The sequence below is a fragment of the Hyaena hyaena genome, unplaced genomic scaffold (genome assembly GCF_003009895.1).
Source record: "Hyaena hyaena isolate Hyena2069 unplaced genomic scaffold, ASM300989v1 scaffold_818, whole genome shotgun sequence".
NCBI lineage: Eukaryota > Metazoa > Chordata > Mammalia > Carnivora > Hyaenidae > Hyaena > Hyaena hyaena.
The window spans coordinates 107,851-135,174 of NW_024081451.1; positions in this window are offsets into that span (position 1 = coordinate 107,851).

Consider the following 27,324-nt stretch of genomic DNA (forward strand, 5'->3'; position numbering starts at 1 on the left):
TCATTTACATATTATGTATGGTTGCTCCATTGCTACAAAGGCCTATTTGCAACAGAAATTATATGGCTCACATAGCTGAAATATTTACTTTCTGTCTTTTTAGAGAAAAATGTTTGCTAACTCATGGAATGTATCCTTGATTTGTCTAATTGCTGTGTTTTATACATAATTGTTATCTTATTAGACTTCATTAGAAATTATTTTTTATTTTTAATGTTTTATTTATTTCTGATAGAGACAGCATGAGCAGGGGAGGGTCAGAGAGAGACGGGGATACAGAATCTGAAACAGGCTCCAGGCTCTGAGCTGGCTGTCAGCACAGAGCCCTAAGTGGGGCTTGAACCCACAAACCGTGAAATCATGACCTGAGACAAGGTTGGATGCTTAACCAACTGAGCCACCCAAGCGTCCCTAGAAATGATTATTAAAGTACTAGGGGCACAATATCAAAAACCTTAATTCTACTTGTGTGGTTATATATAGAAACAGCTGAGTCATTTATTCTATTTAAGACAATTTAGAGAATTTATCAAAAGGGAAATTAAAAGCAATATCCTGTATATATTTTTGATAGCACATTTAGAAACTAACATAGACCAAGTAGAGCAAGTATAAAGAGTAAGAGTGTGGCAGATATGTGGATGATAAAGAAATTTTTAAAAAATTATTCCATAGTAAGAGTTTGGAAGAATATTCAGTCTGATCAAAAAGGGGAAAAAAAAGATTTACAGACGTTGAAAACGTTGTTTTTAAACACATAAAGTTATGCTATCTGAAAAAGATATTAAATGTGTTTTTTTAATTTATTTTTGAGAGAGACAGACAGACAAACAGAATATGAGTGGGGAAGGGGCAGGAAAAGAGGAAGACACAGAATCCAAAGCAGGCTCCAAGTTGTCAACACAGAATCTGACACAGGGCTCAAACCCATGAAGTGTGAAATCATGACTGGAGCTGAAGCTGGACACTTAACTGACTGTCCCACCCAGGACTTGTGATTAAAACTTGTTCTTTAGGGCTCCAAGTGAAAGAATAAGAGTCATTGTATAGAAGTTTCAAGGAAGCAGATTATTCATTATAAGAATTATCATCAGCAGGGATACTCAAAGTGCCTGCCAGCTGCTTCAGAACCCAGTTGTGTGAGACCCTTCCCACTGAGGCTGTCCCATCAGAGGCTGGAAAGAAGCTTGACAAGGTTAATTTACTTAAAGATGAAAACCTGGAAGGAATGACTAAACTAGATGAATTTTATGATCTAGACTTGCTAGTTTATCTTATAAGTTAAGCCTCAATAAGATAGAACAGACAAGTATATTCAAAATTAGTAAGGCAAAATATTACAATGTAAATTCATTAACTCACAGTGTTAGCTTTGTGTACTAAGGTGTACAAAAAAACAAGAACAGAGAGACTATGGAGTGAATATTTTTATACAAGCAAGTTTAATTCAAAAATATAAAAATTGAATAGTGCAGTATTATAAGTTAGACGAGAGGATAAGAAATCATTTATTTTCACTAACAGATTACATACACACAAAGAATAACAACTTTCCCTAAGTAAAACATAATAACTTTTTTGAACACAATAGCTTTTATATCTATTTTTGATAGGCATGTGGATATTAAAATACTTGGCCCTAGAAACCTAAAAGAATTTGCTTTAATTAGTCACCAAGAATTTAATTTTTATATTTCATGGGGCAGAAAAAAAAAAAAAACATCAAATACACTAGCAAAAATTAAGAAGAAAATAATAGAACAGTTGATTAGAACAGTAAACATCTATGTTCTGGACTATATTAAATGAATGCAAGTGAAGGCTAGGTGCTTTCCTTTTGCTCAGTATGTGATATAGATGCTTCCTTCTTGGATGCTCAGTCTCATCCACATCATTACATTAGACCAGGCAATAAGACTAGAATTATTGAGTGGTTTTGTGTTTGGAATTCTGGTTGTTTTACTAAATGCTTTTTAATGAATACCTTAATACACTTTTTAATCTATAGTTTCTCTATTTCTCTTCTTTCCCCACTTAGAGATTAATATTTAAGTAAGAAACAGTGTAATTCTTTTAACTGCCAGGTTTTATTTTTAATTCCCTTATTAAATTATTAATCTTGTAAAATAATTATCCTTGGGTCACTGTTCAAGCAAGATTCTTACAGTCAACATTCCTACAAAAAGGATGACTTACTGAAGGAAGGGCTGAAATTTACTGGTGCATTACAGCAGGTATGAATTTTGAAATGGGTTATGTCAGGAATACAATGCAAATGCAAACAAATATTCCCTTGTGTAAAATAATAGCAAATGAAAGGAAATGAACATAAACTACAGATTGAACTGATTGCAATCAATGCTAGTAAGGATGTAGAAAGAGATGGTTTAGAAATATTCAAGAAGGTTGAGCGATACTAATCCACTATCTTGAGTTATTTAATACGTCTTCAATGAATTCAGATGCTGATGGACCCAAATCTATATCTTACAATTGTCTCTTCAAAATACATAGTTTAGTACCTCTCTAATACTAAAAACGTTAGGAAAATGATACCTAACTTTTTCACACTTATTTTTGTCTCCCTTTTGTGTCTTCTTTATTTCTACAACATTCAGTCTTATTAAAAATTGATCTAGGCTTCTGAAATAACAAACATACTTTGAACAAATCTAGCTAATAGACTTTAGTGTGCTTTAAAAATACACTACTGACTACATTTTTTATAAATACAGAATTAATAAAACAAGAGAATAAAGTTTGGCTTGTATAAATATTATTTATTTGCTTTCACTTTTCAAATACACTTTCAAAGTAGGCCAGTGTTCTTTATCAGGTTTACAGTCACTTTTGCAAAGTGATTTTGATCTTAGTCAGGAATGTTCAAATAAAGTGGATTGATAATCAATAAAAGAAAATCCTATATGAATTACTTTGATCTATATGTTGGTTTGAGTATTTGTCCTAATAGCACATTATCAAAGAACACACCTGAAGCCCATGTTTCATTTTTTTAACCATACATTAGGAACATAAGATAGAGTTTGTGATGTATTTATGGGGTGCTTCACTTTATACTGAGTTGTAAATACAGCTTGTGCCTCACTTCAGAATTCCTTACTTAATCATATTAGATGCATTCTTAATGATGTACATATCCCAGGTAGTAACATCACAACAATAACTGATAATGAAAAAGTGATTTTCTTGTCTCAGGAGCATTGATGAATGGGTTTTGGCAAGTGTGATCAAATCAAAGCAGAAGCATGCTTAAACAATGGGAGACAAATTAATATTCTTTCTATCCCTTCAAAATTGGAGTCCACTTGTTTAATGGATTCAAGCAATTGACAATATAGGATTTATCTAAATCCTCTCTCTGAAATCATTCATTAAAATAAATTACAGCCACTGCTTTTTTTTTTTTTTTTTTTTTGTATGACATGATTTACTTTTCTTACATGTTGTAAAACACAGCATTCTCCTACTGTTGGTACTGCAGTTAACAACTAGTTGATTTGGTCTGAAAAATACTGATGGTAGGAAAATTGTCTGAAACATTTCTGGAACTGGTTTCCTCCTTGTACTTTGTCCCTCAAAATGCAGTTTATGTCTACCTGGGGAGCCCTTCACAAGGACATCAGGGCTCTGGGTGAGCCAAAATCTGATCTATCCTTTACTTACCAAGTCAGGCACCCTGTCATGGAGCTGCATTGACTGGGAGAAAGGGAAGATTTTCCTCAGCGGAAAGGAGCTGTATCATTGCCAAGTATTGTATCCAGAGGACAAATCCACCCAGATAATGTGTGGTTTCTATTGCTTCCACCCAGAAATGGTGCTTTTTTTCTGAATCATACAAGTGTGACAGAGTGATCATGGTTATCACAGACTACTCCCGTGACTCAGCGGTGTGTATTGCCAAAGGGAAAGAAAGCCAGAGAAAAGTAAGAAGTCAAATTATTTGATTTTGGATTCAGAAATAATCTTTGAAATTCAGGAAAGCTAGCTTTGAGAGGAAAGGCTTTGATTATAAGAATCTAGGTTTTTTGAGTTTCAAAATGCCAAGACCTGATAGAAAAAGAGATTGAAATACAGTAGACAGAAAGCTGAACTAACCCAAAAAAGAGGTAAATGTTCCCAAGTTGAAAGAGAAAGGACTGTTTGAAGGGAATAATAAAATTTAGACACTACTAGGATGTTGATAAGGGACCTCTACCTTGCTCTCTTCTCTAGGGCCTAGTTTTCAGACAAGATGGAAAATGGAATCCTCAAATATTTGCAAGTCCTAAAAAGAATGAAACTTGTCCCTTTATTTCCCCCAGAGTAAGTCTAGAAATAACGCAAGCATTGCAGGGTTCCCAGTACACACAGGTGCAGTGTCACAGCTGTAGGACTGACATGGTGACAATGTAGCTCATCAGAGGTAGATTGCAATAGCCCTGTTACTTTCCTGCAGCTATTACCCACCTTGACAGAATATCCAGAATATTTTCTGTGACACTAGGAGAGGATCCAAAAGGTCACAGAGCAAGAACTGGAGAGGTGAGAAAGTGTGATAGACTGAGAAAGAGACGTAACCTCAGAGAACCTAATGACTGGATGCCAGACAGCTAGTGCAAATAGCTTAAGCATTTCTAGTTGGGTTAGATCCTAACCATAAAAATAGCAGATATCTCTCCGTGCTAGTGCCTGGACTCCCTTTTAGACAAGAAAAATTTGCGTGGGTAGAGAGAAACTTATTTGATCGTGAAAATTCCAAATCACTTACAAATTTTTCCTCTCTGTAGGCTCTGAATGGCCCTGAATTTAGTTACTATGGAAGTAAAGGCAGTTTCATTTTTTATACACCCAAGTTTGTGGCCTTTGAAAATCCACATTTCACTAGTGGGTGTAAAAAACATCTCAGAAGAGAAACCCATTGAGTGTTATTCTTAGATTTGTCACGTTGTGGTTTTTAAATTACTTTTTATTTTTAAGCCACTTTATTGATGAATGATTGACATACAAAAAGCTATACATATTTAATGTGCACAATTTGGTGAGTTTAAGGTGGCTGTTTTTTTGTGCGTTTTATTTATTTATTTATTTTTAGTTCACATCCAAGTTAGTATTATTGCAACAATGATTGTAGGAGTAGATTCCTTAATGCCCCTTACCCATTTAGCCCATGCCCCCTCCCACAACCCCTCCAACAACCCTCTGTTTGTTCTCCATATTTAAGAGTCTCTTATGTTTGTGTCCCCTTCCCTGTTTTTATATTATTTTTCCTCCCCTTCCCTTATGTTCATCTGTTTTGTATCTTAAAGTCCTCATATGAGTGAAGTCATATGATACTTGTCATTCTCTGACTAATTTCACTTAGCATAATACCCTCTAGTTCCATCCACATAGTTGCAAATGGCAAGATTTCAAGATTTTATTCTCTTTGATTGCCGAGTAACACTCCAGTGTGTGTGTGTGTGTACACACCACATCTTCCTTATCTGTTCATAATTGATGGACATTTGGGCTCTTTCCATACTTTGGCTATTGTCGATAGTGCTGCTATAAACATTGGGGTGCATTATCATGTTGTTTTTAAAGTTTATTTATTTATTTTGAGGGAAAGAGTGCATGCACAAGTGGAGGAGGGACAGAGAGAAAGGGAGAGGGAGAGTCCCAGGCAGGCTCCATGCTCTCAGTGCAGAGTCCAACGCAGGGCTCAACCCCATGAACTGTGAGATCATAACCTGAAATCAAGAGTTGGATGCTTAACCAACTGAGTGGCGCAGGTACCCCTACGACATTGTTTTAAACAGTCATTAAAATATGATTGCATTTTTCTTTTTTTAATGTTTTTTATTATTATTATTTTTTATTTCCGAGAGAGAGAGAGAGGACAGCATGAGTAAGGGAGGGTAAGAGAGAAGGAGATATAGAATCTTAAACAGGCTCCAGGCTCTGAGCTAGATGTCAGCACAGAGCCCAACTGGGGGCTCGAACCCACGAACTGTGAGATCATGACCTGAGCCAAAGTCAGACGCTTAACCGACTGAGCCACCCAGGCACCCCAGTGATTGAATTTTTCAAGATTCCTTTTATCTACAGTATTTTGGGGACTCAGTTATTACCACAGTTTATTCATTTGTGGTTGCAGTTTGGGAGTCTTTACCAATTAGCTACATGTGTGTTCACATCTAAGGTAAGGAAAATAAGACGTAAGAAGTGACATGTTCATTTTGTGGCTCAGCAGGACCAGAACTTAAGCTTCTAGACTATGACCTGCTATGCCCTTTCCAGTTTTCTCTCACTATATCATGTTGTGTCCAAAACTCATCTTAAATTCTTAGCAGCAAATATCCACACTGTAAAACAATAAGCAAGTAAAAACATTGGCAAAAATCATTTGTCTGAAAAACAGAGTCATTGCTTTGATATATTATGATCAAAAACAAAGGTATTAATAATTCATGTTAGTTTACATATGGATATAATTATACAGATTTTTATATTAGAGATATGTGAATAGAGAATACATTTTTGCAAACTTCCAAATATTTACATCTGTTGATCAATTTTAGTAATATTTCTTCATGGCTGAGTATTAGTTAAAAATTGTTTTAATCTTTAATAAATTATGCTGTCATAGCACATAATTCCAGATAAAATAACAAAATTTTTTTACAGCACTGTCCCAACATGTAAAATGAAACATAGCCTTAGGAATCATCACTGCATATTTTAGAAAATACAGTCTTTTTTTTCTTGCATGTATTTGGGTAGTAAAATCATTTAATTATAATGTGTGAATGAATATATATAAAAACTTCAGCGAGAACACAGAATCACTCAGAAATTTAACCAGGAGTGATATTGTAGATGAAATACAAGGCATTTTTATGTTGGGTGTGAAAAAGCTGACTAAAATATTTACGTATTAATATCCCATTGCAAAGATCACTGTTAGCTCATTGGCCTTAAATTATTCACTAGGTTCAATGGTTATTATTTTTGGCTGCTGCAGCCAGACCTTATAAATACATTTCTAAGGTCATACACTCTACTTTTCATCTAAATCTTTCTCCTCCTTTTCTCTTTTAAAATGGAACATTAAATGAAATTTCCTGACATTCAACCTTAATGATTCAAACACTTTTTTAGACCACAAATAAAACTACAAGGATATTATTTTTTTATATTATTCAAAGAGTGATCCAGAAGTCAGGAAATAGGGGATTTTAGTATCAACTTTAATAAATATTATTTTTTTAAATGGCAGTGACAACAGAACCTCTTTTGTTTGAGAACCAAAATTAACATATCAAAATATAGTTTTGAAATAGATTATTAGATTTCTCAGAGTTTATAATCTTCAATAGATGTTTTTCCTTGGGAATACCTTTGAGCAACATATTTTAAAGGACTCTATCCGTGTTTCTTGTGTATTGACTAAGTTATGGTATACAGTTTTTAGAATATGGGAATCTCACATCAGTGTGCAGCTAGAAGGGCCTTTTATTTTGCACCACTCAGATTTTATTTTACTTTGAATTTAAACACAGTAAAGGATATATTTTCTCATGATGGGGGTGCAAGGACCTGCGGAATGTAGCCTGCATGAGATCAAAGGTCCATATAGGATTTAATAACCAATGTCCCTTTGGCTTAGGAAGAAGTTTGGAAACCCAAGAGATAAAACTAAACTCTTGACCTGTAATTGACCTTGGGAAATGAGTTCTCATTTATATTTCAGTTAGATTACCTATGATGTCAAATGACCTCACATTACCAACCATAAGAGACTTTGGTCAGTACCCAGTGAACTGTATTTCATTCTAGGCAATGTGATAATTTTCAACTTCTGTTGATTTGAGCATTCTCTCTGAGTTAAATGCTTTGTCATTTTTTTCTGCTTCTTCTTGCCTTTATGTTTCTGCCTAATTGGGTTGTACTTTCTTCACTGTTGAACTCTCTATTTTTTTATCAAATGACTAAAATGTTAAACAAAAACTTAGGATTATCAACTGGGTAGTAGGTGTTATATTAAGAATGCTTTTTAAAGTATTTCCAAGCTCAGAATAAAGACAGCAAACTTGTACAAATGTTTCTTTCTCTGGTTCCATTCTATTTGTCTTCTGAAAGCAAAGATCTGCTTTACTGCCTCTAGTTGCTCCTCACATTGACTTCCTCTCATGGTCTCAACTCCCCATGGCCACCCTCAAAAACTTCCTTCTTGGTCCATGAACCTCATGTCTATTTCCTATTTGATTTTTCTATGGGGCACTAAGACACTCAGTGACAAATTGATAGGCTGTTTTTTAAAGGCACAACTATAAAATAATGACCACTTGGTAGATGAGAAGAGTCAAATTACCAAAGTCTAAAAGATAATTCATGAACATGCATTTGAGAAGCTTGGAGGGCATCAACATCTAAACAAGTGGCAGTGGTAGATGATCTAGAAGGCAAAGTAATGTTTTAACTAATATGTATGAAAATATTACCACTAATAATCACGAAATGGGTCTCAATATAAGGACAGACAAGACTGAATGGAATTGAGAAATTTAAAAATAGGATGACAAAAGAGGGAGAATATGGGAGTCAATTCAACAAATAGTTAGAGAACATCTCCCTTATGCTAGGTCTTAAACTGTTTCCTGGAGTTACAGACTGAATAGCCAGGGAACTTAACCTTTTCTTGTGTTTCAGAAAGTGTTTTGTGAATACTTGACCTTAACGCTAAAATTCTAAGTCATCACAAAGACATTCTGAAAGCAACAGAAGCAAAATAAATCAGTGCAGCTACAACCAAATCAAAAGCTGTTGCTCAGCGAAGAGAGCCATCAGCAAAATGAAATGGCAACCTATGAAATGGGAGAAAATACTTGCAAACCACATCTGATAAAAGGCTCATATGCAAAATCTACAAGGAAATCCTAAAACCAATAGCCTATAAAAACAAATTACTCAATCAAAAAGTAGACAAAGGATCTGAACAGAGATTGTTCAAAAGACATACTGGTGGCTAACAGGTACATGAAAAGGTGGTTCACATCGTTAATCATCAGGAAAATGCAAATCAAAACTGTAGTGAAAAGTAACCTCACACCTGTTAGAATGGCCACTGTTAAAAAGAAAAAGAAAAAAGGTTAAAAAATGCTGATAATGGTGGGGAGATAAGAGAACCCTTGGTAGGAAGGGTTGGTTCAGTCACTATGGAAAACAGTATGAAGTTTCCTCAAAAAATTATAAATAGAGTTACCATATAAGGTAGGAATCCTAGTTCTGGGTGTATATCCAAAGGGAATTAAACCATTATCTCAGAGAGATACATAAACTTCCATGTTCATCCCAGGATCATTCACAATAGCCAAGATATAGAAACAGACTAAGGGAGGAGATTTTATTTTTATTTGTATCAAATCTGTATTTGAACTCTCCCTTATCTTTAGACATACTCTCTAGGTATCATGCTATTTTCTATATTTACTAATTTCAACCAATGAAATTTTGGGGAGTATCACTATTCCTTCATTTGTATCCACTGATTTAAAAAAAAAAACATTAATTTTTTAGAGCAGTTTTAGGCTCACAGCAAAACTGAGAGGAAGGTACTAAGGTATTCCATACATTCCTCGGCCCTTAAATGCACAGCTTTCTCCACTATAAGCCCCCTACAAAAATGGTGGGTTTGCTACAATTGATAAACCTAAATTAACACCTCCTATTATTCAAAGTCCACTTGTGTTCTATATTCTATGGGTTAGGACACATGTATAATGACATGCGTCCACCACTACACCATCCTAGAGAGTAGTTCTGTACCTCTAAAAATTCTATGTTCCTCCTATTCATCCCTCTTTACCTTTAACTTCTGTGTGTGTGTGTGTGTGTGTGTGTGTGTGTGTGTGTGTGTGTGTGAAGTTTCAAGGCGAGCTCTTACTTCAAAAGACCTGAATTGGTGATTTTTTTCCTGCAGAGAATGCATTTACTTCTGCCAGAAACCCAAAAGATAGTGCCAACATGGAAACACTCTGGCTCTCTTTAATGCACTCTCTTCACATTCAATAACCATATTTTATTGTTATTATATATTTCAAAAGTCTAGTAGAGAACAATGGCCCGTAGTTGATTCATAAATTTAAATTAATGTATTCTCTCTGTGAGCTGCTCAGAATTTTTGGTGAAAGTGTATCCATCTGTACTCCTATGCTTTTTAAAAATAACAGTCTTTGGCCTCTTTCACCTATCTTTATCTTTTCATTCAAAACTTACTTATTTTCATTCAAAACTCACAAGCAAGGTATATTGGAAAACTGAACTAGACTAAACCACTACACCAACAATCTGAACATAATGATTTCACATGAGTTCTGTGTAGTCAGTATTCTGTTCATGTACTTTCTAATATTTGCTATAATAACAAACAAAAATAATGTTAAAGATAGGATTCTGTAACATATTTATGTAGGAAAAATGAGTGTATTTCATTTTAGGTTATAAACTTATATATTTCTCTAAGAATCACATGTGGCTTTGTCCACATTGGCAAAGTGATTGGAAACTTTCTGATACAGAGAACCATGGAACAGAAATGGACAGAGTAGAACTAATAAATTTGGTACTAACTTGAGCTATTTTAGGATATATTTCTCTATGGGCACCTGGGTGGCTCAGTCGGTTAAGTGTCTGACTTCAGCTCAGGTCATGATCACATGGTTCATGGGTTCGAGACCCGTGTCAGGCTCTGTGCTGAGGGCTAGCTCAGAGCCTAGAGCCTGCTTCAGATTATGTATCTCCCTTTCTCTCTGACCCTCCCCTGCTCATGCTGTTTCTCTCTCTCAGAAGTAAACAAAACATTAAAAAAAATTTTTTTAAAGGATATATTTTTCTCACTGGAGTAGTGTTATCTACAGTTGGGTTATCTTATAGTTTATGTAAACAACTTTGTAGGTCTATACATTCAAGACTCAACATTTTATAGGTCAATGAAAATGTACTATACAGTGGAAATAGATCTATCCTACAGAAGTTTCCAGTTGATAGATTTTACTACACCGACAAGTAGTAATTTGAAATTTTATTTTACTGCATTTGTTTTTCAGTACCTGTGTATTTTCCAACCCTTGTGAATTAGCTTAGCATCTTTTTCTGTCCAGCTGTAGCTGAATTTCAGCAAGACAGAGAAATAGAAATATTGGGTAACATACCTTCCATTAAGAAGAATTCAAGAGTACAGTAAACTAAAAGAACACACCTCAGGCATATTCTACTCCTTTCTAACCTCTCTGAGGCAGCATGGCCAATCTCTCTATTAATAATGTCAAACTTGGATTCTTAAGATCACCTAAAATTTCACAGTAACTGCTGTTAAAAGAAAATAATATCACTACACAAACAATGTCATACAAAATTTCCAACCTCCTAGCATGTTTTACATATAGGCACTAAACAAAAACAAAGAGCATTTCTTTTTTTGGGAAATTGAAAATAAGAATATCTAGCCTATGTTAAAATTTTCCTGTAAAATTTGGTAGATTTTTATTCACCTTAAAAACACTTTGAAAGTTTTTTGAATCCATTTGTTGACTTCTCAGCTAATACAAGAAAATAAAAAATAGAAACTGAAACCCACATTTATATTGTTCAGGTAATTTGAATAAGCTTTTTTTTTTCCTAGAATAAAAAAGGATTCCTACTAAACAAAAACTATTTTTCTACTCAGATTGGAAAGGTACTATTTTAGAATATGAATTGAAAAGCACAATTTTGAGAATCCTGTGACTCAGCTCTAAGACACTTTGTTGCACAGGACCATGGAGTGTCATTTTAAATGTGTAAGTGGCATGATAAACCTCCCACTTTTCTAAGAATAGAGCTATCACTGGACCCTGTTATCTCACAACCTCAAGGTACAATATGATAATGATACCACTTAACATCAGTGCTGAAGGAGGGGGAAAAAGGAGGGGAGGTAGGGAGCTATAAGCATTTTAACTAGAAAGAAAATCAAATTAAAATATTAATTTACTGATTAATGTAACATTAGCTGACCTATTTTCTCCAGCTTGTGAAACAACAAAGACTTGTAAAGCTAAATAACTGTCTAAAAGATAAATGTTTTAAGAATTCCCAGGGAGATGTTTAGCTCCTTTTTAAACATCCTTAAAGATATGCCATGCATACATCAGGCAGTTTTATGCTTTCTGTGCTGAAACCTCCTATTTCCATTTATTAATGCAATCTCAAGAATGGAGGTTTGCTAAGGAGTCCTCCCTTGTTTCAAAATTAAGACCAGTAGAAGCTAGTTTTCTTACCCTTAGTGACTCATTGTAGAATTTACAAGAATGCAAATTCTTTCAAGGAAGTGATTCAGGTCACACTTGGAAATTTATTTTTTTTAACTATTCATAAATTAAGAAAATATTGATTTTAAAAATAGAAACCAGCAAGCTGCTGTCCACATGCTCACAGCCCCAGGACCTCAGAAATTCAAGCTGGTCTTCAAAGAAGTGTATTGTAAAGAAACAAGACTGGCTTTTGTGCTGAGAGCCGAGTTCCTCGTGCAATTCTGTTTCTAATAGCATGTGCCAATAAACCAGATTTTTCTTTGTAAAGTTAGAGGGTTTTGAGCAAAACTTTTAAGTCTTTCTTGAAATCCAAAACTGCCAGCAATGTTATCAACTGAGAAAAAAAATAAAATTGTTTTCTATTTGGTGTTTCTGATACATGGTCTGAAGAAAGCCACACGGTTTTCTCAGGATAATATAGTGGGAATCCATTGGAAAAATATAAACGGTGATGATGGAGTATAGTCAATAAAGTAGAGATGCCAAAGATTTGGTAGGGAGATGAGATTGGGTTACCCAAATGATAGACTGTTGAGACTAATGGAAAAATTATCTTCTTAGCTCTTTAGAATATCTTGTTGATTATTTATCCATTAACTTAATTTGGGAGATAATGTTGACTTTTTGCTTAACATTGTTAATGAAACTATATCCTTTGCCATAAACAGTAATATGATTTCTATAAGCCAGTTTCCATGGATGGGGACTCTTCAAAATGTGTCCCCAAGGGTTAATTCCAGGTCCATCCCTAAATTTTAGGACGTTTTTAAACAATGAAATGTACAGAGGTAGAAGTTTCCTCTCCCTTTTCATTCAGAGTTTCTGTTCTATAATACATGTTGTAAAAACAATTTTGGGGGTTGCTGGGGTGGCTCAGTTAGGTGGGCGTCCTGCTCTTGATTTGGGCTCAGGTCATGTTCTCACAGTTCGTGAGATAGATCACCACATCAGGCTCTGCACTGACAGTGTGGAGTCTGCATAGGATCTCTCTCTCCTCTCTCTCTGCCCCTCCCTAACTTGGGTGCATGCCTATGTTCTCTCTCTCTCTCCTTTTCTGTCTCTTTTTCCCTCTCTCAAAATAAACCAACTTTAAAAGAGAAAACCAAATTTTTAAATCTTTTCCTCAACTTCCATAACAGTTTCTTCCTTTTTAAATCAACATTCCATCCAGTTTAAAGGCCTTTGTTCTTCTGATGCAGTGTATAGAACATTACTGAAGTTCCTCTAATATTCAAGTTTTTGTGTCAGCTCTTAAGCTATTCTTCAAATGCAGCTTCCCTTTTTTTCATGTTGTGCTTCTCTCTCTCCCTCCTTTACTCCCTCTCACTCTTTCTCCAATACACACACATAGACACCGTGTGAAATTTTGTTAGAATAAGTGCCTGCTGTGTACAGTATATGTTACCTTAAACTACTCTCCCTCAAAATCAACAGAGACATCATACAGTATTATGCTAGTGAATGTTTAAGAAATTTCTCTGGAAAGGAAAAAAAAAAAAGTCCTGATATGTAATGTTTGCTTCTTTCCCTGGTGTAAATCCTCTAACCATGGCTAATTTCCAGCTCCTGAGGTTATCTCACTAAATGTGGCCTTGGGACATGATATGTATACAACTTGCTCTTAAGAACTGAATAAAGGTTCGTTTACCTGGGCCTCTTCCAAAGGTTGTCCATACACATGGTAACCTTAAAAAATATGTTAACAGTTTCCTTCACCCCTGCCCCCCAACAAGGATCAAGCTTATTTCATAATAAAAAAGGGATACATTCTCCAAGCTCATTGTCCCAGAGCTGTGACAGAAATGCACTGTGCATACAGCATTCATCTGGTCCTTTTTATGTCACACATGTGGGACTTGAGGATAAAAGAAATAAATATGCTGATGTCCATGCTGACTTCTGTTCCATGAGTCTAAAATATTTTGTTTCTTAGAGGTTTCATATCTTCTGCCCATAAGTAGGATTAAAATCAAACGTTGATAGATATCCTACATGGTGAAACTGATGGAAACATATATGTGAAAAGTCATCTTTATACATTGGCAATAAGTAGGAAATCATTTTCATTGCTGAAAACTATAGGAATAGTGTAAAAATAATTTTATGAGTACAAAATATTGCTAGGAAATCAAATTCTAATACTGTATCAGTACACTTTTCACTTTGAAGCATTGACTAACCGTATATGTATTGAATTCCATTGGATTTTCATTGGAATTTTCTTTCATTTCCTGTCTTGCATTGCCATGTTGTTTTTGACAAAATTTAAAATCTCAAATCTTCCAACACCGATCCCAAGAATATTTAACTAGATGTCACAGTTTTAAATTGGAATTGGAAATCTTTGACAGTCAAAAATTTAGGTACTTAGTCTGAATATATGTGGAGATAGACAGAAAAGGGGTTTTTATCTATAATCTTCAGAGCCATATTTGCAAAACTAATACTTTGCTGGCAATATTCAGTTACTGTACATATTTTCCAGTCATCATAAATTCTGTGTCAAACTTCCTTGACTAAAATATATATACTCAACTTCTGGAGGAAGAAGAAGAAATTAAATCAGTGCCAGAAAAATGACCCTGCTCCCATGCCATTCCCAGACTTCATCTGAGTACAAACTGGTGTGGTCCACCAGAGCACACCATTTCCTTTTCCTCTTTCTTTCCTTCAGATTCTCCTTCTCAACAAATTATTATGTAACACTTAAGGTTTGAGGATTATTATTCTTAATCACTACATACCCTATAGAGAATAACTTTTTCTTAAATCTTCATTTGGTATTACAATTCGAAGAATGTCACTAAAAACATTAAAATTACCTACTGTTTCTTTAATAGAGTATTAAATGCCAAGGTCTTGATAAAACAGTACAAAATAAATACTTAATAAGTGATAAAAATTGTGCACATATTAAGTCCTAAATGCTGCTCAATATAGACTAAAAAAAATGTTGTTAATCAAGTAATGTTAGTTAATGATACTGTGAAAAACCTTCATTTATCTCATATTACCAGATGTAAATATAACTAATTATATTACAATAATACAATTTAAAACATATTAGTTAAAGAATATTAGAATTTTATCTAGTTTGCTTAGTATCCTTTATTATGATGAAATGTAATAATGTCATTTTAAGTGACATTATACCAAATAAGAAACATGAAATGAACAAAAATAATCAAGTGTGAATTACAGATAAACGTCAATCTATTTTTAACTCCTTGATGAGTTAACAGAAAGTAAATTCTTCCTTTTGTTTCTTGGTTGACAGTATCCTTCTCACCCACACTCAAAACCTACTTGAGTTTCATCCCAGTGCTAGGAAAACATCTTGTGGTATTCTAATAGGGCCGTGCCCTGTACCCATTAGAGATAGCAGATAGAGAAATGGTGCCAAAAATGTGCCACACGAAACTCTAATATTTATTTCAGTGCAGCTCGTAATACAGATGAAAAAATGCTAGCTCCATGTGTCCTTTTTATCAAGGTCTTTGTCCTAATAGTCACTCAAAGGCTAATTCACTCTCATTTTTAACTCTGTCCAGTTCTATTTGAGTCACACTCCCACAGGTCTTAGTGGCAGACAGCCTGCTGTTATCAAGCACCCTCACAATCCGTACATAAATTGAGATCTCCGATGGTGGGAATTTTTGTAGCAGGACTTTAAGAATAAACTACAACATACGCAATAGAATAATGTTGAGGAAATTCTGCACAAAGAGAAATAATTCAGAGATCTGTCTTTCTATCATGTCACTATCTACTTAGGCATTTTCACACTATTGCATTTACTCTCCAGGACACAGCTGCAAATTTGGTATTATCAATCCCATTTTAGACCTTAGACTCAACTTCACATAGTTCAAAACTGATCAAGTGAGACTTGACCAGTGCCCTATGCTTTCTCCATACTTCTTTTTCTTTATAATTGAACAGGATTTTAAAAAGGTTTAGTAAATTCCTGATCCTTATGGTGATTATTTCATCTCATAAACAGATACACTGTAAGAAAATCACACTTAACTTTTGCAAAACCCTATGTTGGATACTGGTCACTATTTGGTGAAAGTCTACAGTGTTGAATAATCTCACAACCCAGCTTTCTAAAAGTTCATTATAATTTAATAAGAGAATCAGGATAATAATGATATGATAATAAAGCAAGTTTTAACAGGCCACTAACATATTTAAACATGTCAGTTTTAAGATACTTCTTAGGCAAGGTGACCCATTCTACATTGGAGGACAACATTTAAGGCAAAGTACAGCCTAAGAGAAATACATCACCCAGTGAAAGTTTCTAAATTATACGTTTTTACTTGCCTTTTTATATTATGGATAGTAATGCTTAAACATTTTTGCTTCACCTTCGAATTAACTATTTTATTTGTACCTTCTTGACCGAAATTCTATATTTATATTTTAAACTTAATGTATATATTTTTATAATATAGTAGGGAAAAATCCTTCATTTTCGTTAGCATCTTGTCATTTAAAGATCTGATCTGCATATGTAGATTTACGTTGCCTTTCTGGAAGAATATATTGCCAGTGTAATTCCAAGTTCATTTTAGCAGCTAAACAACTCTGTTCTCTTTTTGCTCTTTACTTAAAAAGAAGAAAAAGAGGCTTCCTGTTTCAAAGGTGGAAAAACTTACAAGATTTAATTTGATCAAACTGAGTGAGCCCTTCTTACGATTGCTCTATTTGAGACCAAATGCTTCCAAAGCAACTTTATTTTACCTTTCCTAAACCAATATAGCAAAGTCAAAAAGATACTGGAGAGTCCGGTCTATTTACTGCATATGGCACTGTGCAGTTCATGGTTTCTCATTAAACATTAGATCTAAATACAAAATAGAATCCATTAAACTCAGAAGACTTTCATGTTTGTAATAATGACTGAAACTGAAGGGAAGGACCAAAGATATGACGTATTTTCATGGTAACTTTATTATAAATAAAACCAAAACAGAGGGACCATTTCAGTCATCCAGACATAACAAGTAATAATACATGGGAAATGTCTTAAGAAAACCAGGAAATAGTCCAACAGATCTTCCCAGCTATCAATAAAGAGGTTTTTCAAAGATTTTTAAAAGTGGAAATCAAATAGAATTGATGAACCTGCTTACCAACAGAAAAGAGATAGTTTGTGGGGGTAAAAAAGTGAGCAAAAAAATTAAGATTTTCAGAACTTCCCTGTTACACTTCCTAAGATGCCACTTTGACCCTGCTGCTTTCTTAATTCTCCTTCCCACATCCTTCTCCTCCCCCACATCGCTCTCCTTTCTCTAAAGTCTGTGGCTTTCTGAAAAAAAAAATAATTTAGTGTTCCCATAATACAGAGAATAAATAATAACTGCTTTAACTTTATCACTTACCTACTTTGCTTCTATCAACATAACAATTCTATGGTATTCTTTTCCTATTAGACATGTTAAAAGATAGCCTGAGATCCTAAAAATATTTGAGAAATATTTTTAAACACTCTGAGGAAGAGATTTTATGACATGTGACAAGAAGCAGTGCTTATCTATTTTAAATATTATGTTCTGAATATTATAACATAAGCACAAAAATCCCCCTTCTTAATCAAACTGGTTAAAAGACAAACTATTGAGCTCTTGGAACAGTATCTTATACTTTTAACTTTTATATTTTATATTAATCATTGTTTCATTAATTTATAATATAAATTTTATAATCTTTCTGTTACTATTCCCACATTCCCTGCTTCTTCTTGCTCTTTTTTCTCCCTGTGCCTTCCCCCACCTTCAGAAATTCTAAACATCTATTATGTACCTATTACTTAGCAATGATGTGATTAGGTAATTTGTGAATATTACTACATATAGTCTTTAAAAGTCATCTTATGAAATTGATGATGTTAGAATCTTCATTTTAAAGTTCAGAAATTGATAATAAATAAAGTTGAGGAATTTAGCTCTAATAGGGTGAGTTTCTAAAAAGGAGATGTCTCTTCACTTAACCACATGGAAGAATCACTAAAATGGAGATGTACGAAAGAAATTAAAACCTTCAAAAATGATAGCATCACTATCACAAGCTGTCATAGACTTAAAGTCAAGGAACATGTCTCTTGTACATACAACCCCAATGTAGTGTGTTTGAGTACTGGTGTTGAATGTGCCCACGGCTGAGGTGAGAGACAGGTGGGGAAAGTCACTCAGCATATTGTCCTATCATTTTGGAGAAGTATCTGAAACATAATGAACCAGCAATGAAAAGAACAGGGATAGAGATAAGAGGCATTTGTGCCCAGCCTTAGAGTGAACTTTAATTACTTAGCTAGACCAAATACAAACAGCATCAAAAGAGTTGCAAAACAAAATGTGTGTTGATAAATCTTTCAAATTTTTCAAATACAATTTTTTTTAATCTTTTAGACTTCATAGAGGTTAGTAGGACTGAAACTAAAACGTCAAGTCAGAGAAGGATGGTACATAGTTGTTTATGTAAAAATAATTCCTGTCAATGATAAAACTATTGTTTAGATATCTTAGTGACCGTGGAAAAAACAACGGTCCATAATTTGTACTGTATGATAGGTTTGCATTTTACAAGATGCTTGTCCTGAAAGTCAAACAAGTTATTACCAGGTACAGAGCAGTCAACTCCGAGGTATGGCTAACTGCATCATAGCAACTAGTGTTTCTCTATCAAGCTGTAATTTCTATCATAAATAGAACTCTGTAACTTTGGGTGACACCTAGAAATGATCTTTATTATAACAGCTTAACTGATTTTAATTGCCATATTTTCACCTAATTTAGAACTTGATCTTAAACACTGAAGAATCAGTAGATTGATCCTTTAAGTAATTCCCAATTACTTGACTCCTTTAACATGACTTTTCCAAAGCTTTTTGTTTATATTTAGTGAACTATTATTATTAATTGTAGGGTTAAATGAATTATACAGTGAGCACATCCATGTAACCACTAACTAATAAAAATATAGTACATTAGTGAACACATCAGAAGGATACCTTAGGGCTGAATCCCAATCACTTTCCCTGTTCCCTACCCAAAATAAACACTATATCAATTTTAACAAATACTTATTTTCAGAGAAAAGGAGAGAGAAAGCAAGCATGAGCTGGGGAGGAGGAGAGAGAGAAAATCCCAAGCAGGCTGCATGCTCTCACAAACTTTAAGATCATGACTTGAGCCAAAATCAAGAGTGGAATTCTTAACTAAGTGAGCCACCCAGGAGCTCCAACACTTCCTAAATTTTTACCGTTATTGCTTCATTTTACTAGTTTTTGAACTTAAATAAAGTTTTATATAAAAACAGAATAATGTATCATTTGTGTCTAGTTTATTTCCCTCAACAGTATATTTGTATAATTTATCCATTTTGTTGACTATAGCTATATGGTATTTCATTACTATATTCCCTTGTATCACTATTTTTTTTTACCTACTCTATAAATTGGACACTCATTATTTATAGTTTGGGGCTACCATGATAGTGTTCCTATGAATATTCTCACACAAATTTTTTCAGAGCCAAGCCAAAATATTTATGTTGAGTGAAGTTGCTTTGATACTGAACCAATCCTGTCAACAAAACAATTTCCTATAGTGTTTAAGTACATATTTGCTGGTCATTTGGTGATTTCTAAATGTTTCTAATCAGTGATTCTTACACAAGTCACAGGCGGCATAAAGAATTTTCTTGAAGTTTGACTCACGTATCACAGATCATTTTAAATAAAGTTTAAAAAGAAAAGAAAAAATGTCCATCTACCAGAATCAAGTACAATTGTTGGAAATTTGGGGTAGAAGAGGCGGCAGGGGCAAGTGCTAACCGGCCAGTTGGAGCTAATACTGAGGCACAGGTCGTGATTCTGGAGATTCTCATAATACAGATCAGATAGACCCTGAAATTCTTGTCCATTTTAAATACCACTTTATTAAGATGTAACCAAGAAAAATAAAATTCACATAGTTAGGATTACAATTTGATTAGATTTGACGTGTGTATTCACCCATGAAACCCATCACCACAATCAAGATAATGAATAAATCCATCACTCCTGAAAGTCTCCTTGTGCCATTGAGCTCTTCCCCATGCAGAGAAGTACCCAGAGATTCACTAATGTGCATTCTATCACTACAGAAGTTTGCGTTTTCCAGAAATGTATATAAATCATACATTACACATTACTTTAAAAATTTTTTTAATTGAAGTATAGTTGACATTTTAGTTTCAGGTATACAACAATGATTTAGCAATTACATACTCTTGACAGGCTTTTTTGTTTTTAACTGTCCATGTTTATTTTGGTATTTATGTGTGATTCAAGAGTTCTTTTCTCTTTATTTCTGAATAGTATTCCATTATATGGATCTAAGTTAGGTGTTTATCCTTTCATCGATTAATGGGGATTTACATTTATTGAGGCGATTTTTTTGGTCATTTATTGAAGTCAGGAATCATAATGACTTTGAATGTTAAGCTAGATTTACATTCCTGGCATAAACCTGACTTGGTCATAAAGCATAATCTCTTCTATAGAATGTTGTATTTAATTTGTTAAAATTTGGTGTAGAATTATCACATCTGTATTGAGAGGGTTATTGGTCTTTGGTTTTCTTGTAGTGTCATTTGTCTCACTTTGGTATCAGCACAATGATTGTCTCTAATTTTCCGGAAGATTTTCCACAGACTCCGTATTATTCTTTATATGTTATAAGGCTACTACTTGAGTTAACTGTTTTATCTTGAGTAAGCTATAGTTATTTGTGTCTTTCAAGGAATTTGTCCATTTTACCTAAATTCTAGAATTTATTAGCATGAAGTTGTTTATAATATTTCCCTATCCTTTTAATATTTGAAGTATATAGTATTACTGTAACCCATCTCACATCTGATATTGGTTAGGTTGCATTTTTTTTTCTATTTTTTTTCTTAGCAGATTGACTAGAGGTAGATGAATTTTATTGATGGTTTGAGATGACCAATATTTGGTTCAATTGATCTTTTTCTATTGGTTTTCTGCTTTCATCTTTATTAATGTTTGCTCTTCTATTAATTTCCTTTGGTCTTTTTATTTTGGGTTTATTTGGGGTTTTTTTCTAGTTATTCAAGGTGATAGCTGAGGTTGTTGATTGATGAACTTTCTTCTTTTATTATATTGGCATTAAGTGCTTTAAATTCTCAATCCTCCTGTTAGTACTGTTTGAGTTACATTTCACACATTTTGGTGTATTGTGATTTCACTTTCATTTGTTTCCAAATGCTATACAATATCACTTTATATTTTCCTCTTTAACTTAAAGGTTATTTTAAGTGGTCAGTTTTCAGTATTTGGGACTAGCCAGATAACATTTTAGTTCTGACTTCTAATTTAATTCCACTGTGATTACAGAACATAATTGATATAGCTTGATGTTTTGAAATATGAGACTTTTTTTTTCTTTTTTACAGCTCAGAATACCATTTACCTTGGTAGATGGTCCATGTGCTCATGACGGAAGTAAGTGTTCTACCGTTGTCAGGTAGATTGGTCTATAAATATCCATGAGACCAAATTGGTTGACAGTGTTGTTCAAGTCTTTTATATCCCTACAGATTGTTTTATTTTGAAGGGGGGGCGGAAAGAAGTTGAGGGGGACAGTATAGTATCTACTGCTTCTGTCACATGAGAGGGTGATATTGACTCAATTATAATTATAAATTTGTCTAGTCCCTTTGCAGTTCTGTCAGTGATTGGTGTACTTTGAAGCACTTTTTTAGATGCACACAGGTTTACAATTTTCTTTTGCCTCTTTGGTTAATTGACCCCTTTATTGTTATGAAATGACCCTTTGTTCCTGGTAACAGTCTTTGGTCTGAAGTAAAATTTCTCTGAATCATTACTGTTATTCTAGCCTTCTTTATGTTAGTGTTAGTTTGGTATTTATTTTTCTGGTTTAACATTTATTATATTTTTTATGATTGCTTTTTTTCTCCTACATCTGCTATAGCTCTTTGTTATTTTTAGTGATTATTTTAGCGTTATAGTACATATCTTTAACTTCCCAGGCTGCTTTGAGGTGATGTTATACCATTTCATGTGTGCTACAATACTTTAGAATTATTGCCTTTATTTCTTCCGCTCCTACCCTTTGCACTAATTTTTCATACACCTATGTAAGTTATAAACTCTGAATCACATTGTCATTATTTTTGACAATTAACTTTCAAATTTTGAGCAATTAATTATCTAGTGAAATAAAATAATTAAAAATATTATGCATTTCCAATACAATTACTATTTTTATGATCCTCATTCTTTTTGTTAATCTATATGCTCATTTTTTCCCAATTGAATGGTTTCCTTTAATATTTCTCCTAATATATTTCTGCAGATTATGAATTTTTTCAGCTTATATATGCCTAAGAAAATATTTTATCTTTTTTTTTTTAAATATCATTGCTGGAAAACAAATAAGGTAGGTTCACAAGTCTGAGGTTTTTTTTTTCTATTTTGTGCTTTAAAAGTATTACTCCACTCTGTATTTACTTGCATTGTTTCATTGAGACTTTTTTTTCTTTGTAATGTTTCTTGTTTCTCTGGATGCTTTTATTATTTTTTGCTTTCTAATGTTTGGTTTTATGAAGTTTGATTATGAGTTGTTTTTGTATACCTCATGTTTCTTATGGTTGGGATTCATTAAGATTTTTGGATCTGTGTGTTTACAGATTTTACCAAAATTTGAATATTTTTGGCCATTATCACTTGAAGTATTTCTGTTCTCTCTCTTCTGTTTTTCAAAGACTCAAATGACATGTGTATTAAGCTACTCAACACTTGCCCATAGTTCCCTGATGAGCTTAATGTGTTTCCTCTGTTTCATTTTAAATAGTTTCTGTCATAATTTCATCTCACTAGGGGTCATATTTTCTTCTTTAAAAGATTCTTGCTTTTTTGGGGGGAGGATACTAGCCATGTGAATTTTACCTTGCAGATATTTGAATGATTTTAAATTTTCACAAATACTCTTAAGCCAGTTTCTTGGACATAGTTGAGTTACTTGAAAATAGTTTGATCCCTTAATGCCTTGGTTTATTTTTTTTTAACGTAGGACCAGACTATTAACCTATGATTACCTACTCCCCAATACTTTTGGTAACTTATCCAATGCTGCATGAATTATACTGCCTTTGGTTGGGCTGGTAGGAACAGACACTATTCTCAGCTCCATGTATAGTCCTCATATTGTTCCCTCCAATTCTTCAGGTAATTCCATCCCCAGCCTTAGCTACACTCACTTCAGTAATCTCCTGAATAGTCATGAAGATACTCTATATGCCTCTGGGATTCTCTCTTTGTACATCTCTCTCCTTTCTGGTACTCTGTGCTGTGAACTTTAGCTGGCTTTAGACTCCTAGCATCATCTTCTCAAGAAGTCCATCAGACTCTGCCTAGATTCTCTCCCCTTGTCAGAAAAATCTCTCAAATCATTAAGTTGGGACACTTGTAGGACTCAACTCATTTGTTTCCTTTATTTCAGGGATCATTTTGCAACGTTGCCTGATGTTTAGTGCCTTGAACATATTTTGTTCTGTGTTAATAGTTGTATCAGGTAGGAAGCTGAATTATTCTGTTTTTCCCAGAATTATTTCCACATCTTTATAGTTTATTCCATGGACAGTTTATTCTGTAGTTTTAGCTACTGTCTTAGATATCTCTTAATGGGTTTGCATTAGGGCAGAATAACTTATATCATTAATGAAATTTACTTTGGTTTTCATCAGATGAAATAAAAGAGGGCATATAGTTATTCCTGACATATACTTAACACTTAATAGCTACTACTTACCTTCCATTGTTTTTAGGGTACCTATGAATAATAAAAGACATTGTACTATAACAGAGCCATAAACAGGACTTGAATAACCTGGATTTTGGTTATTGATTTCCCACCTATTAGTATTGGCAAACTATTTAAATTCCTGAAGTACTGCTCTTACAAATTCACTGAAGATAGAAACATTTTCCTTTATTCCTTAAGGGATAATTGGCAACAGTAAGATACTAAAGATTAATATCTTTTGATAAAATGAAAACTGTCTCACTTATATGTGATTTTATTCTCAATTTTGCCTAGTGCATGTTTGTCAACTTCTGCTTAAGTATGTGTTCCACTTTCCCCAAAAGAACCATTTGTGCATATAAAATCTTCAAAGCATGGCCCTTAAAAATAAGTATTTGGATGGAGTTTTACAACATTACATAATTCAGAAATTTTTTCAAACATATTTTTAAGAGTAAAAAAGAGGCTGATTTTTAAAAATGAAAAAAAATGTAGGGAAAAATCACACACACACACACACAAATGTTTTTCTTTTGTTAATGCCCTTATTTTATAAAAATAAGTTGATGGCATTACATACTATTACTACAAAAATTCTAGTAATATGTTTCCTTATTATGTATCTGATACATCCCATATGTTGAGGTATTTAAGTTCATTATGCCAGTGACATCCAGTAGTGTTTATATGTATTAAAAGTAGTCTGATCAAGAGAGTTACGCTCCAAGAAACTTAATTCTGGTTCTGGAAGCATAATTGCACAACCACAAAAGCACATGCTTATTTGAAGTATAGTCCCATTTGCATTAGGCATACTTCATAGTTAACTATAGCCAGACTAAATTGCTGTGGAAATACCAGAAGCAAAGCTGCAGGTACAGCACTCCTTTAGACCGTCTATCAGAAATGTTAAATGTCATAGTGCATAATTTATCAATGCTAATAGCCCTCAGTGCAAATCTAAGGGAATTAACCTATACAGTCCAACTATTTATCACATCACAATATATAAAATGTACTTTTAATTAATAAAAGGACAATCTATTTTCTTCATGGATGCAGCTGATCAATCCTTTTTTATTTTCTGTCTACAGTTTGGGTCCTTTTAATGGGTTTTAATGGGTTTTTCTGTACACTTGCACAGCCGAGTTTATGCACTTATTTCCTGGAACAGTTTCTATACTTTGTGGCATAATCTCACAGCCTCTTTGGTATTTTTCCACAGCAATATCAGTATGAAAATAATCATGCTTCTTGGTATTTTAAAATGGGATTCATTACTCTTGAGCTGACCTCACTGGCACTAACCTATCTGAAAGTCATAAAATTAGTATAATGCAGTTCTCATCAATATACTAAGTCTATAAAGCCCTGAGTTGATAGTTTACATGTGCAAGATTTTTAAAAATACAGTGGCTCACTGTACTCATTAAAAGCAAAGCAAGCAAATAGAACAGGAAAAACAATTTTAGACAAATGTTACCAAAGCATCTGAGATATTACTTAACGTATTAAGGCAACTACTGAATTCAATTGTCTATTTACATTTGACAGCAAATCAAATTTAGTAAATTTGATGATACTGCCCAATTGCTTCTTTCATATTTACAAATAGGATATGTATTTTCTAAGAGTTTGATTTAGAAACATGAACAATTACTTCGTAAAGTAACCTATTTTGAAGTCATTGATGGTTTCAGCACTCTACCCTGTATCACAAATACTTCCATCTGCAAAATAATGACTTAAAATAAACAACAGGCACATACCATGAGGGGTCTTTTATATTCCTAATATTCTCTAAAACATGTTTTGATTCAGGGTTTATACACATTTGAAAAAATTATTTTAAACATTTCCTCTTAAGTATACCATACACTTTAGTAAAAGGCTGAAAAATGAAATGGCAAGACTCTCACTCATAAATAATCATATAATTATAATAACTTGATTTTATAAGGATATTATTCCTTCTCATGGTGCCCTATCATGTCCTTATGCCTTAATACTTCAATTTTCAAATCCAAATACCAAGGAAGACAGAAGATCTTACAATGAGCTCCATTTTCCAGATTAATGCACCTGAGCAACATTTTTCCTTATTTAATATCCCTTACTCATTTCCTCTCCTGTTGTAGGGATAGCACAGCTGTTTATCTGGCAATTATCTTTGAATCTATTAGTGAAAATGTCTAAATTAATCATAAAAAGACAAGTACATCACGGAGTGCCTGTGCTATGAATACAGGACTGTGTTGTATTCTTTCTGTCATTTTCTCTGGTTCCATATGGCAGCATTGGTTTTTGATACTGCACATGGTAAATTTATTTCCAATAGAAACAACCGATACAGATTTATTAGGGTCTACTCTTTAGTTCTAGTGATCCTATCATTTACCCCAACAGTTCAAATGCTCTTAATTTTATCTATGTGGGTACTTTTAAATAGTCCGCAACAATTTGTATGTCTGGGAATTTTGGGCAGTGTACATAATTGACTTTGGTAACATATCTGAAAGTTTAATGGGTTCAATATTTGAATCAATGATAAGAAAATAGGTTTCATTCAATTTAAGAAACGTTTTCTGTTACCTCTTTAATATATGTGCTGTGGGCAATCTAAAGATGAAGGAGAAAGATTAAGCATATAAACTGACAATTAGAGGATAAAATGAAGAGTGGGAATGTGCAGTGTCCTAGACTATTGGGTATAAATCAGTTTGTGTCACTAATATAGTCATTCAATTAAGGAATATCAAAATTTACAAGATGAAACTTAGCATAACTTATAGATGTGGGTAACATATGCCTAACGAAAAATAGTTGATGCCCCAAGAGTCCCAGGTCTACTAGATGTGACATAAATACAAAGGCACAAATTGTAATACACATGTCAGTGGTACTGTTGTGATGAAATTAAGGTGCTATAGGAGCACAAAGTGAAGAAACTATCTGTGCCAAGCAAGCTTCACAAACAAGTGACATTAAATCTTAGAGTACAACTGATAAGGTTATATGTGGATTTATATAAGGAGAAAAACCTTATTCAATAATTATCCCCCAGGAAGAGGAATTGCCCTCTTAGCAATCAGAAAGAAGGGAGGAAATAAACTCCTCAGTTGTGTTTGGTCAAAATTCAGAAAAAAAAAAAAAAA